At 45.1% G+C, this 13,982-nt stretch overlaps 1 protein-coding gene across 3 annotated transcripts in view; it reads left to right on the top strand.

Annotated features, from left to right (window-relative positions):
- PDE4B (phosphodiesterase 4B) overlaps positions 1–13,982 on the top strand; it is a 224,137-nt gene that overhangs the window by 181,922 nt on the left and 28,233 nt on the right. The gene's annotated exons all lie outside the window — the stretch shown is intronic.

The following is a 13,982-nucleotide window of genomic DNA, read 5'->3' as shown; positions in this document are numbered from 1 at the left end:
GCACACGTCGTCGGTGCATGGCACCAGGTAGCGAAGTGCATAAGTCCTCAGACTGGCTGTGGATGAGCCAGCTCCAGAACCGGAAGCCGTCTCGCCACAACAGCACAGGATGGTGCCCCACCTAATTAAGCCTGTTGAAAGGCAGGGCTAATTAGTTTAGGTGGAGTGCCTTGTTAGCACAACGATGTTGCTTCCAGGATCCAAGTTGGTTTCCCTGCACGTGTAAGCTTACCAGCCCTCTCCGAGCCAGCCCACATGTATCAAATGAGATAATACACTGCACAGCACAGGTAAATCCTAAGTGAGTAGCTAGGTAATTTCATAATCATATCCTGATTTTTCAGTGTCTTTCTCACACTCGTGCATTCACATGCATGCCATGTGCTCAGGAAGAAAACATTTCTACTCACACAATAAAATGTTCATCTTACTGTGATCTGGCCTTTCCTTCTTTAACTAGAGAAACAAAAACACAGTCTGGGCGCCCCGTGATATACAGGGAGTTAGGATTGGGATTTAAGTCCCTGGGCTCAGCTCTAGGTCTGGGCTGGAGGCTTCCTTCTGCAGCCCATCGAAACCGATGGCCATCTGCATTCCCAGCCTGCAGCTCTCTGGGCTATTTTCACTGCACTTTGAGGAGTGTGTTGAGTAAAGATGTGATGGGATTAACTTAATTTAAAAATTCATAATCACCTTGGTAATTGTGATCTGTCTTCAGAAATGTGTTCGAGGTATGTGTTTATTTCCTTATGAAACATCATCTGAAAAATCATTTTCAGCGTTCTCCTTGCAGCTCTCTCCTTTAAGTGCTCTGTCAGTCTTTTGCACTTGTTTTGTTAGACCCTGTGTGGGAGAGGTACTCTCTTGCATCGTATTTTTCCTCCTGTCTTGTGATTAAGGCAGGAATCCTACAGGGCAACAAGGAATCAAGCCCGGTCAGTAAAACGATAATGTGCCAAACCGTGTGTTTGCTCCCTGAGATAAAGTTGGAACTGAGCAATCTTTCCTGTTCATTCGACAGGCCAAGATTAGATTCTGCCCCTCTTGCCATTTCTGCTTCTCCCTCTCCGTGGACTGAGGAATTCCTACTATGCAGGCAAATCCCGTTCCCAGATTCCCCCGTGATATTGCTGCTAAGTGACATCTGACAAGATGCTTCCTGCATTTTGTTACTTCCATTTGGCACCATAAAAGCACTGTCACTTACCCTTCTGATTTGTGGCAGCTACGCTGTATTGTTCACTCTGTGTGGCTGCTGTGGGGGGGAAGGACACTGCAGAAACGGGGACTGCCTTGTGGTAAAACACTCCATCCCACCCTACGATGAGACGGTATCTCCAATCTAAATCCTTCTTCAGAACTTCTCCAGTTTCCCTCGCTCGTTAGCATTTCAGATTAAACCCTTAGGCTTATCTTCAGATCAGAAATTACCTCTCTGGGAAGCTTCATAGGCTTCTATTAGCCACCTTAAGCTGTTCTTAGTGTTTACGCCTCATTTTTGCACCTCATTGTCATGCAAAAGGTGCAGTGTTAACTTTGCTTTGGGAATCTTGATCTTTAATCTTTATACTGTAGCATGTTTGAAGTTGAGGTTTACACAGCTGTTTTAGAATGCATGCATATCTGACACATGTAAACACAAAATAAATGTGAGAGTACTTTTTGAGTTTAATTCAGGACCCTAACTTTTTTTTAGCTAGCCCCTTCCAAGTGGTTTCCAATGCTCCATCTCAGCTGAAAAGAGATGTTAATATTATTTATTCTGCGGGAATGAAGATTCATGACGAGACATCATCTATACTCTGCTGCAATGCCCACTGAAGCTGGTCCTTCTCTCCAAACAACATTTGCTAAATCCAGTTCTTTGCAAGGCAATACTTGAGTAGCGTCCTCTCCCCGTTTTCTTCATTCTTTTTCAGTCTGTTTTTAAGGTGTCTGTGGGGATATCACAGGCTCTCCCATCAGCAGTCCCTGAAAAACTACAGCTGTACCCCCCAACCGACTCCTCCTTCAGTTCAGAGCTTCAGCTTCTTGTGCTCAGCCGGGCACTACACCCAGGCTGAACTGCTGAGATTATCCCAGGCGGGTGTCTCGGCCGTTGGTTGCTTCTTCCATGTCATCATCCTCTCCTAGAAGGAGCAATGCTCTTGGTACTCTTGGTACCCTGCTGCCCGACCCAGGGGACCCTGGACACTGACATCAGAGGACTAACTCTAATGATAAGTTGCTCCTTGTGGGCACCCGCAGTTATTGCCACAAAGCCTGGCAAAATTGAGTGACTTTATTATCACTCCTGCGATAATAAACCACAATCACCCTACTCTAGACTAATTGGTAAGCAATTGCCTAGTTACTGCTAACAGTCAGTGGTCTGTTCAGTGAGTTGCCAGCCCATGTGGGTCCTCAGTGACCTGATTCTCATGACCTGGCTGGTGATCCACCCCAACCAGCCTGCACACCAGTACTGGTGGGTATAATCAGGACTTTCGCAGGTTTGTCCAGTTCTGCCTTAACTGGCTTCATCAGGGCTTGGCTCTCGCTCCAGGCTGACCTCTTGGTATGAGTTTCCTTGAAATGTTTCATTTTTGCCTCAAGTGGCTGGGCCCCCATGACTGATCTCCTGCTGCTCACCTTGGGGTGGGTTGCAGGAATCGGGGTCAAAGCAAGGCTGGGGGAGACAGGCTGCCCAGCACCAGGGCTCTGCAAAAACTCTTCTGTTTGCTGCTGAGGGCTTCCATTTACTGCTTGGTCTCAAGACTCCGTCATTGTCATAATATTAATTTCACCTAACTTCAGCCACCTAAAAATTATAGACCAATCTTAAGTAGTGGCTGTTTTTTGAAGAAAACATATTGCGAGCTCAGGAGCAAACAATCCTGTTGTGCAGGAAGATCAGGAATTTCAGCAGAAGCCAACTCGGTCAAGCAAGGAGCTTCTTAGCTAGTCAAAGTGCAAAAAGAGAGCAGGTCAAGAGTGAAAAGGACTGGTAACAAGGAAGGGATGTAAAAGCGCTGTTTGGGCGTGTGGGGTGAAGTTGGGCAGACCAAAGGCTGAGGGAGCTGTGGCTAGCGAGGGTACTCCAACATGGGTATGGAATAGGGAAGGAAAGTTCAGAAAAAATGTTAATCTATGGGGGAAACAGCCTAGTGACAACTGGTACATGAAAGGCCAAAGTACTCGGTGCCTTTTTTGTCTTAGTCTTTGCAGATGGAGCCTTGTGCTCAGGCCCCAGCGTCCACCAGCCTGCTTGGGAAGGAAAGGGGTGGAGAGCAATGAGGGAGCAGTGGGTAGGGGCAACCTAGAGGAGGTGGATGTGTTCAAGTCCACGGCGTTGGACAGGGTTCAAGCTGGAAAAGCTGGATGATGTGTCTGTAAGGTCACTGTGTGTCCTTCATTAAAAACTGTGGTGCTTGAGAAGGTCTGTGACAACAGGAAAAAGGTCTATCTTTGAGACAGGCAAAGGGGATCTGGGGAACTAAGGGCTAGTCAGACTCTTCTCGGTCACTGGAGACATCAGTGAGGGTGTCCACTGGAGTTTGTTTCCAAACACATGAAGGACAAGAAAGTAAATTGGGAATGGTAGACACATTTGCCAAGGGTAAAGTGTGCTTGAAAGCCCCAACCTCCTTCTCCAAGGGCTAGGGGGACGGCCTGGCTGTGGGGACATGGGGGGAGCTGTGGGTGGGTATACCTGGCTGCAATGAGCACTTTGGCACTGTTTCCCAGAGCATTCCCACGTGGAAGCTGAGGCGGCATTGGCCAGACAAACGGACTGTTGACAGGGTTGGATATTGCTGGACCACCAGGCTCTAAGGGTGGTGATGAAGGCTGCGTGTCCAGTTGGTGGCTGATGACAGGAAGGGTGCGGGGTGTCTGTCAGTGCCCTACAGCTACTTGAGCATTAGGCTGATGTTGGTGATTAGCTAGGGATAGTCCTGCTCTGAGTGGGAGGCTGGAGCAGACGACCTCTGGAGGTCCCTTCCAGCCAGTTTCTGTGACTCTGCAGTAGAGAGGTGCTTTCTGCAGTTAATGGAGAAGGACAAGCACCTCCGGAGGGTGATTCAGCCCATCGCAGCAGTGATGCTGAGAATAGAGCAGGATCACCCTTTGGAGGTCCCAGCCACTTTCCACTGACTGTGTGGGGAGCTTAGGTGATTAACTTTTAGACAGCTAAAGATAGCTCAGATGAGCACACACACCCCCAGCGACATTTCTCCGGGCTAATATTACTGCTTATCGGCGTTGCTCAAATTTCATTGCAGCTGGCTCAGTGATCGGGCGGCGAGCACATTGGCTGTTGACTCAGAAACATCACTGCTACTATGGCAGTCGAGTGACTAGCAGACGTCTCCTGCGCTTCGCGTTGTGGTCGAGTCACGCTGCAGGCATTCCTCCCGTCACTGGAAACCGCGGCTTTGGTGATTAAATGAGCTGTGGCTTCTTCCTTCCTGGGATGGCTGCAGCTTGGGGATATGAAGTGGTTTGGTCTTGTGTCGTTCCCTACAGGCAGGAGGTTTTTCTTTCTCCCTTTCATATTGCTTTCCACGGTCCCCGTGCCTTTGCTTGGTAAAACGTCTCTGCTTGCTCCCTCCAGTTTGAACCTGGATGTGTCCCTGACGTTCTTGGTGGGTGCTGTTTTAATCACTGCCTTGGCGTCTTCAGCAATTTTGGAGCCGTTTTTCTAGGGGCTGAGTTTTCCCAGCAGCCTTTCTGGGCGGCTGAAATGATATGTCCCAGAAAGGACCTGTCTTTAATTAGGCAACTTATAATGCCAAACTCCTCAGCAGTGTAACAGAAGAGTTCATTTCTTCTGCTCCTTGTTGCTTGGGGGGGGGGGGGGAATGCCCCCCAAAATCTTGGCCTCATTTTGCCTGAGGTTGTAGCACATGTCAAACACTTTCATCAACAATTTCAGTATCACAAACGTTATTCCTGGCAGAAGCATCTCACTCATTTCCTGGCATTTTTCGCAATTAGCAGTAGAAAGCTTTCACTTCGGCTTTTTGTCTCTATCTTCCTCTATCATCTCTGAATACAGACTCCATTGTTTCTGCTGCTTTTGAGCCTGTGTAAAGATTTTGTTTGCGTTCCCCCACAGCTGGATCTCCTCCAGTGCCACCTCTTCAGTGTACCTCTAGCAGTGGCTTTGCCAGTTAATCCCATCGTCTCTCTTTGCAGAGGTTTCGCTACCCTGGCCTCTCTTACCACATCTCATGTATTAGCGCTGGGTAACTGAAAAGTCCACGTTTCTAAAATAGCTTTTTGCTAAAAGCGTTACTTCGAGACATGCTGCTTTCCGTTCATTTGCATGCAGTGCCCATGCCCACGCCGTCTGCAGCCTGCCTGTCTCCTGCCAAGCTCTGGCACCCGCTGGCCCTGCTCCACATCTCTCCCGGTGCCCAGTGCGGCTGCATTGTGCCGGGGAGCAAACGAAGAGCCCTTCACTCTTATTCCCACCTCCGCTGCACGCCAGAGAGAGGCTGCAGTATAGCTGCAGGTGTGAGAAATGTGAGAGGGGACAGCTAGAGTTACCGGTCGAACTGGAGTCCCAAAAATACAATCAGGAGGGGGGAGAAGGGCAGGATCATCCATTTGTTCTGGGAGTTGCTCAAGAGCGTACTGGCTCCACCTGTTCCACAGGTGCTGGGGCTTTGTGCCTTTCTTAGCACATCTGCACTTATCTTTGCAAAAGATATAATTAGTTTCATTGCATACAATGAAATGTTGGGGGGGGGAAGTGCATCTCAATACTCTGTCGTTCCCATGATTTTAGATTACCCTTTAATTCCAGCCCCACGGTCCAGCGGACTGGGAGTGTGCAAGTGTCCATAAACCTACAAGAGGGAACATGGTTGTGCACTGGCAGCGTTGCCGGCACGTGTGGCGTTGAGTAGTTCTGCTGGATACATCTTGCTTTTGAATAATACCTTCTTTTAGGTACATTTCTAGCTTTTGTGCTTGAGAAAAAGTTGAAAATCTGGTCCATAGACTCCCTGGATATTGAAAAACATACAGGGCATCTATAAAAGAAACCTGTAATTATGGGATGCAGGGTTTTTTCAGTCCTTGCAGTTTGTAAGATGGTGCTATCAGACTTGGACATTTTCATTGCAGATTTAAATGAATCATTGCAGTTGTGCTCTGTGCTTTTGGTTTTGTTTCCTGTGAATTTTGAAACCCATCTACAGAACAATTTTCTCAAATATATTTGTTGGATCTGTTAGCACAATGGCTTAATTTAAGGAAATAGCTCTCTGCTCATGGGTAGTCATGAATGCACTAACAGGATACATTAAAGAAATAAATTATTTGGTGTCAGTTATTCACTCGGTATTGTCAGGGATAAATATGTAAACATGTCCGCACAATCTGTAAGCAACCACAGATACATTAGGGAAGGCAAAGGGTAAATGGCTGACAGCCTGCACAAGTCCCTATTCTATCAAGTTTTGGCATGTTGTTTGTTGATAAACCTGTTTTACTGAGCATGCTCCATGCTCCTGGGTTTTAGAGTGATGCCAGACACTGGCTAGTAATTATTGCAGGGCATATAATAAATCTTGCTTTCTGAAGTTAAAATAGCCATATTCTTCTGTTGAAGGGAACTGGAGGGAGCGCCTTTGGTGATCTGGATCTATGTGACTTTTACCTAAGCCATGACCACATGAGTACCTTGTTAAATCACACAGGCCACCCTTCCTTTTTTCGTCTCCTTCTCCTTTTCCTTTTCCTTCTCTTTTTCCTTCTCTTTTTCCTGCTCCTTCTCCTGCTCCTTTCTTTTTCTCTCTTCTAACCTGCATCAGGACTTAGAACCAAATGGGTCTCAGTTGAAGCACAGATGAGTTCAGCTTGTGGATCAGTCTTTTGTGGATCAGATCGTATGTGAGGATCCCACAGAGAGGACTTATGCCAGCTTGCTTAGATATAAGCTCTTAGTCATTAGCAGTCAAGGACAGAGAAATGTAAATGAAGTCTTCAGTAAACACTAATGATATCTGTACCGCTCACAAAATAATAATCTGTCATTCACATGATTAACTAGAGGATCTCCCTTCTCTTCTTAATCTTTTTTGTCATCTATAATAACGACAACAATTATGATAATCTCTAATAAATATAGTATGTTATATAATTAAAAATGACTTGTCTTAAAGTCCTCTGATGAATTCTAAGCAATAAACACTCATAATGTATGTTGTTATGATTTTTAAGAAATGTCCATATCTGAATGTGTTTAATTTTATTTTTTTTTACTTTGTAAATTATTTTAAATATCTGTAAATAAGCAAAATATTCAAATGTGCCTGAAACCTCTGGGACAGGGGTTGTGTCCTATGGATTCACACTGAGAAGTACACACATTTTAAAATTGCACCCTTAATGTTATTTTCAAGCATTTCTACAAGTTAGGAGCCTGGGAGTGTGCTTTCAAACATTTCCTAAAGCAGAGTTTTCAGTGCTTGCAAGCGGTTTCATGCACCAGGATAAACATTTACATGTTCCCATACAAGGACATGAGGACTTCAAAAGCCCCAGCTCACCTAAGAGCCGCAGCAGAGCTCAGTTCACCAAATCTACTGATTATTGACCATTTGTTTCCCTGCCACTAGTGGGAACTAGGAAGCATTTTCTTCTGTAATACTTGTATTTTAATCTTTTGTTTCTTATGAGTGTTTGTCTGCCTCAGGTTTTGTTGAATTTTATCAGTTTGTTAAACATTCAGGGAACATTTCAGTGCCTGCCTATTGCCACGTTGTACACACTGGATTTGGGAACAGATCCAGTATTAAAGCCTTTCCAAGGCAAAAGTGAGCAACTGCTCCTATTAATTTTACTTTTAAATGAACAGATTTGATCCCGAATCTGAATTGTTGTTGAAGTAAGGTTAAGATAGAGTGATAATAGTTTTTATTAAATGAACTGGAATCAGTGGAAAATGGGGACTTTGGTGACCTCAGTGGCCATCCCTCAAGCCTCAGATGAATTGCTGCTACAACGGCAGGCTGGAGCTGAACGCAGAGTGCTTGTGGGAAGGACGGCCTCAAATGTTCAAGAAGTTTATAATTATAAATAGCTCCAATTTATTGTAGCCAGGATGCAATTAAAAGTAAATAACCCAGAAGATGTCTTACTGGCACTGTAAACAATTGGCTTTGCATGTGGAATAGGATATACTGTGTTAAAGTTGGGAAGACCGCTGTAAGCTGCAAAGCCTTCCTTTTTACCCTTCATTGTAAAAGTTTCTCTTCCATTTTTTTGGCACAGAAAGCAGCCCTTTTTGATAGAGACTGTTGGGGGGTTTTGAGTCTTAAACTCTACATGCCTAAGGTTTACACACGAAGTTACAATCCATTAGAAGTAACTATTCCTTTTCTTTGTGGAATTAAGTCTTTTATCAGTACAGTCAGCCCATAATTTGATCTTTAAGAGTTGAGGAGAGCTGAGTTTGTAAAGATGTCTGCAAATATTTGCATTCAATGTTTCTCGCCAGCCAGGTTGGACAGTCTGTTCACAAGATAGAAACCTGTTAGTAATGTTAGCCTGCTTAAGTGTGTTTCACTAGTTCATGGTAGACTTAGTTATTTGGCACCTGCAATATTCTACTGGGCAAAGAGAAGAACTGCAACTCCTCTCCAACTTTTTAACTCACTTGTTTGGGATCTGGTATTTTGGTCACTTCTAAAACTTTTTAGCCTTTACACTTTCTGCCAGAAACAAGGAATGCTAAGTCTTAATGTATTTATTTAAAAGGGACTAGGGTGACAAGAGAGAATCGAGAGGGAATCAGGAGAGAGAAAAACTCACTTTGAATTTTGGTGTTTGGATCTAGTTTCAAAATGTTTTCTAACTTGGTTTATCTCCTGTGTAAGTCAAGGGTAAAGCCACCATTCACTCCTGCAGCTTGGGGACTAGGGTCTCTGCCCCACCATCCCGCCTTGCTGCCTCATGGGGCTTGGTGCGTTTGGGTAACAGGATGGGGGACAGTGAGTTTGTGGGTTAAAGAGAGGAACCAGACTGCACGGCTGCAGCTGCAGATAACATTGGCCTCGTGCTCAGAGATATCCTGGCCAGCGGCGAGCACGGGGGCTTGCACGCACAGCCGTGCAGCAGGCGAGGGGCTGTAGCTCTGTGCTGCAAAGCGTGGTATAGACGGTGTTGGTGGGGGAGCGTCGGGCAAGAGTTCATCATATTAAACCCCCTTCTCATCTGCAACACTTCACAGGCCTTCTGATGAAGTGCATATTTGCTCTTACGTTGAACCACTCCCAGAAAAGAGGATAATCTCCAAAACCTTTCACTTTTCAAGTATTCAAGAAGAAAACAAGCCTCAAGTCCATATTCATTAGCAGCTCTCACCGTGAGAAAAGGATAGCACGGCTAAGTCAGTAAATGGGAAAAAGCTGCTAAAAATGGGCTGCTAAGTTACTTCTCTAGTGAGAGATACTGTATGTTCCATCTTCTTACAGAGATGAAAAAGAAATAGATGGCAAAAAATACCAAAAATGCAGTTGTTGCAAAATAGTGGCACATAAATGAATTGCATTTAAGTATGTTAGAGTGTTCTAAGTGCCAATGGAAAAATATTAGACAGTGTGCTGCTTCTGTAGGCTCGGCCAGTCTGTCCTCTGATGAACTGGCAGCAAATCAGATCTTGTGACGAAATGTCACCTCCGTTCCTGCTAAATTGCCATTGGGATCAAAAGTCATGCACAAACACCACGTAATATTTGAAAACTGAAACAAACTCCTTTCATTAATTAGTTCTTTATTCTGTCTCGGAAGTGATTTCACATAGGGCACTAGAAAAAATGACAGAAATGCCAGTTATAATTTTATAGGTAAGGGCTTGGTTATGCAACACCCAGATATAAACTGAAACATGATACAGTTGAAGATGCGTCATATAGTATTCCAGGAGACCATGTCCAGAAATTGTAGGACTGCTTCCATAAGTGACCATGTGCATCAGCTGTACCGGGAAGGTTATTGAAGTCTGTGAGTGGAGAAGGTTTAAGAGTGTTTCTGGCAGAGGGTGTTGCACTCCTGACGTCAGTGGGACCTTGGCTTCAGGGAAAGAACATGTCATGTAGCATCTAAACTTCTGTTTACGGATTATTTGAATCCCTGTAGCGACACTAGATACCACTCAGCGAGAGAATCCCCATGCACTTCATCTTTCTCCTCTGACACTTCTTTTTCTTCTCCCCCTGCTTTTGTAGGGTTCCTCCATTCTCCCATTTGCATTTTAACCCTACCATCGCTTCCAGTCCCCTCCTGTGCCCCACACGGCCACCTCTGCAGAAGCAAATGCTGCTGCTGCAGGCAGCACTGGCACTGAAGCATCACAGGCTATCAAGAGTGCATCGTACTCTCATATATCGTGCTATATTGAACACAGCACTGGCCGTGCCATCTGCAGGGGCTGATGCTGCAGGACCACTGAGCAGGGTGGAACGTGGCGCAGTGCTGCAGTGCGTCAGGAAGGGAGGAGCTTCTGCTTCTTGTAGGGTCTCTGTTGGGTTCTGCTATAAAGTATGTTTTCCCTTATCAGTATCAAAATGTACTGTTAATTTTAAAATATTCAAGTGTGATTAATGTGGTATATATCCATGAATATTAACTATTAAGAAAGTTAGAAAATCTATGTTATTCCCTTTTAATATCATTCCCACAGAAAGTTATTACATTTGTAGAAGAGCAACTTCTAATTGGCTTTAAATCTGACTTAGTTTTGGATAGCTGTGTCTCTTACAACGTTTCATTAGGGACTTGGAGTATCTATTTTAATTTTACATGCTGTTTTTCAAAAACACTTGGTGCGAATTTAGCCTTATCTGTGGAATTGTAGCCAGTGCTTTCACAATTTATTTGTAAATAGTCACAACAAGTTAACAAACAGAGAGTTAGTGTAGTTGCATGTCCCCAAGGAGGGCTGGTTTGATACGAACTGGGGTTTCCGGGTTGATTGGTCTCAGACTGGGTCACTTAGAAAGTGCCTTTGGAGACAGTTACTGAGTTTCTAAGAAGGGTTGAGCTCAGGCTGTCTTCCTTCTGTGGAGGAGGATAGTGTCTTTTCTTCTACTTGACTGTCTAATTTCTTGAAACTCGTATGAATGTGGTATCTTTGACGTACTTACTGGTCGAGCAAATTGAGCTAAAACTCACCAGCAGGTTCAGAAATGACTGAGGAAGGAGGGCAGGGAAGGTGAAGAAGCTGAAAGACACGCAGACACCTGGAGGGAGGCATGCCCTCAGAGCCTCATTTCACAAGACTCATTTCTTTAAGAAAATGAGATTTAGATTAGTCAAAACCAAAAGACACTTAAGACTTTAAGAAGAGCTGCCCAAGGATGCAGGTGATGTATCTTTCCCTGGGTCGGAAGACCCAGATGGAGCTGTGGGCAGGCCAGTGGAAATGTGCAGGCCTAGTGTCAGAAAAGTTTCTTTTCTGAAAGAAACGTTAACAGTGCTTTTATATGGAAATATACTTCTTCTAGACTGGGGACTAAGCAGCTTTTGAACAGTAGCAGATCTCACCTTTTTTTTTCCTTAAAATGATACTTAGCGAGAACTGTTTACTATCACTTTACTGTATCTTTGCCATTCAAATGACTAGAGATATTTTAAGTGGCAGTTTTCAAAACATCTGCTTTTAAATCGTTAATCTATTGTCCTCTAAATGTTTTTGTTGAATAGGCCTAAGTAAGTGATAATACTCATATTTTTACATGAGTAAACCATGCTTCAGCCTGAAGGGATCCCCACTGTTCACAGGCTTCCTTCAGGTAGCCTCACTGAAACAAAGCAGAAAGGCAGCTCACACGCTGCAAAACACCAGTGGGAAAGAAGGATCATTTTGCACAACTGTCCAGATCTACTGTGCTAACATTCTAAAAAACATTTAGAATGTATAAAACATTCATTATATTTTTATCTCATCTTCTAAAAACTAAAAATAAAAATTTAAATAATTTAGAGCTGGCAGTAGCCTAGTACCAAGCCCATTCACTCTATACCTAAGCCCTGAAGTTTCCTTTTTTCATAATTTGCATTGTTCTCCGTAATATCTTCCTTGATAGTTTTGGGTTTTTTCCCCCCTTTTATTAAACAAAACTCAGATTACAAAGTAAGGGAATAGCCTGGACCCTTCCTCAGCTCTGGGGGGAATAAGTCCTTCAATATCAAGTGTAGACTTCTGTTCTTGGTGTTGCATTGCCCTGATGATTCTTTTGGAGGTGAAGACTTGAAGTGAAGTCATAGGGGCAGCAAGTCCTGCAACCCTGACCCTCGGCAAGGCTGGAAATCCTCAAATGGCTTAAATTAGGGTCTAGTGCCACAGTGAGCCTATTCCTTCTTCTGCTACAGGAATGCACACGTAGCTCGCGCCGTGGTTTCATGCCGTGGTCCTGCTTACTGAGAAGTCTTAGAGCAGGAGAACACGTTACAATAACACAGTATCGTTCATTATTTAAACATATGGTCAGCTGCTCTTTAGTTTGTCTGAGGAGATGATTTTTTCCTATTCCTAAAATCATGATTTAGCCTGTGTGAGTTTTATGAATGCAAACATTTTCTATTACGAGGAATTTGAGCCCTTCCAGGTCAACTAATTTACATGATAAAGTAGTTGATAGAGAATATGCATGTTAGAAAGGAAAATACGCCCAAATTCTGTGTGTTTTGGCTATTTCCACCTGCTTTTTGATATATGTATCACAGAAGTATGCAAGAACGAGATTACTTGCCATGTTTGGAGCTCTGTGAGCACAGAAAAAACATTAACTTTCAATGCCACAAAGATTCAGATTTACTGAATCTTTAAAATGTGTCTGTGCCAAGTGCTCCCTGCAAGTGCATTGCTGAATTACTCTTTGGCAGCATTTATTTTCTGCCATGTAGCTTCAAACATTGAACATACAGTTTCTATACAATACTTATTAACGAAGTTCATTGCTTTATGGATATGGTGAATGATGAAGAGGATCTATCCTTATGAAGGCAGATACCAGCAGGAGGTGCAGTTCCTTTCCCTGAGGACACAGGTGGCCACAGAGGGTGGCAGCCCTGCAGGGAGCACACCTCGTGCAGTCCCAGTGAGCGTTTGGTAGCGACGGCAGTGGCATACATATGTATGGGGCATATGTGTATACAGCATATGTGCTATACAGCAGATACTTTGCAGAGTATATATCACAGCAATCCTGACCTCTGATGTCACTGTTACCTGCTCAGCCAGTGCCATTAGAAATGCTGAATTCATTAACTTTGACAGATTTATGGGGTAAGCATATGTCACTGGTATTATGAGAAGCAGTTACATTCATGGGGAGATTTTATGATTCACTGTATCCGCTTATGTAAACCTTAACTTTTACGCCGAGAGCCGCTCAGGAGCCCATTGTCCTACTGGCAGGGTCAAAGAGCAGAGCTCGGTGGGAGCAGGGAGCAGGGGCTGGCGGGGTTGGGGAGTAGGGTTGGCAAGGCTGGGGTGCAGGGCCTGCTGGGGAGCACAGGCGATGGCATTGGGGAGCAGGACTAGCAGGGTGTGGGGCTGGTGGAGTTGATGGTCAAGGCTGGTGGGGAGCAAGGGCCGGCAGGATTGGGGAGCCAGGGCTGACGGGGAGCAGGGATGGCCGGGTCAGGGAGCAGAGCTGGTGATGTTGGTGAGCAGGGCCAGGTGAGGTTGGGGAACAAGACCTGGGGGGGTTGGGGAGCAGGGGCTGGCAGGGTGCGAGGGGTTAAGGAGCAGGACCTGGTGGGGCTGGGAAGCAGGGCTGGTGGGATTGGGGAGCAAGACCAGGTGGGATTGGGGAATAGGAGTTGGCAGGGAGCAGGACCAGGTGGGATTAGGGAGCAGGGCTGGCAGGGTTGGGGAGCAGAGCTGGTGGGGTTAGGGAGCAGGGCTGTTGGGGAGCAGGACCAGGCAGAGCTGGGGATCAGGGCTGGTAGGGTTGGGGAGCAGGGCTGGTGGGCAGAGTTTG

The sequence above is a fragment of the Aptenodytes patagonicus genome, chromosome 5 (assembly GCF_965638725.1).
Source record: "Aptenodytes patagonicus chromosome 5, bAptPat1.pri.cur, whole genome shotgun sequence".
Taxonomy (NCBI): domain Eukaryota; kingdom Metazoa; phylum Chordata; class Aves; order Sphenisciformes; family Spheniscidae; genus Aptenodytes; species Aptenodytes patagonicus.
The sequence above is the reverse complement of the archived record's forward strand: the minus strand, read 5'-3'. Positions and strand labels throughout refer to the sequence as shown.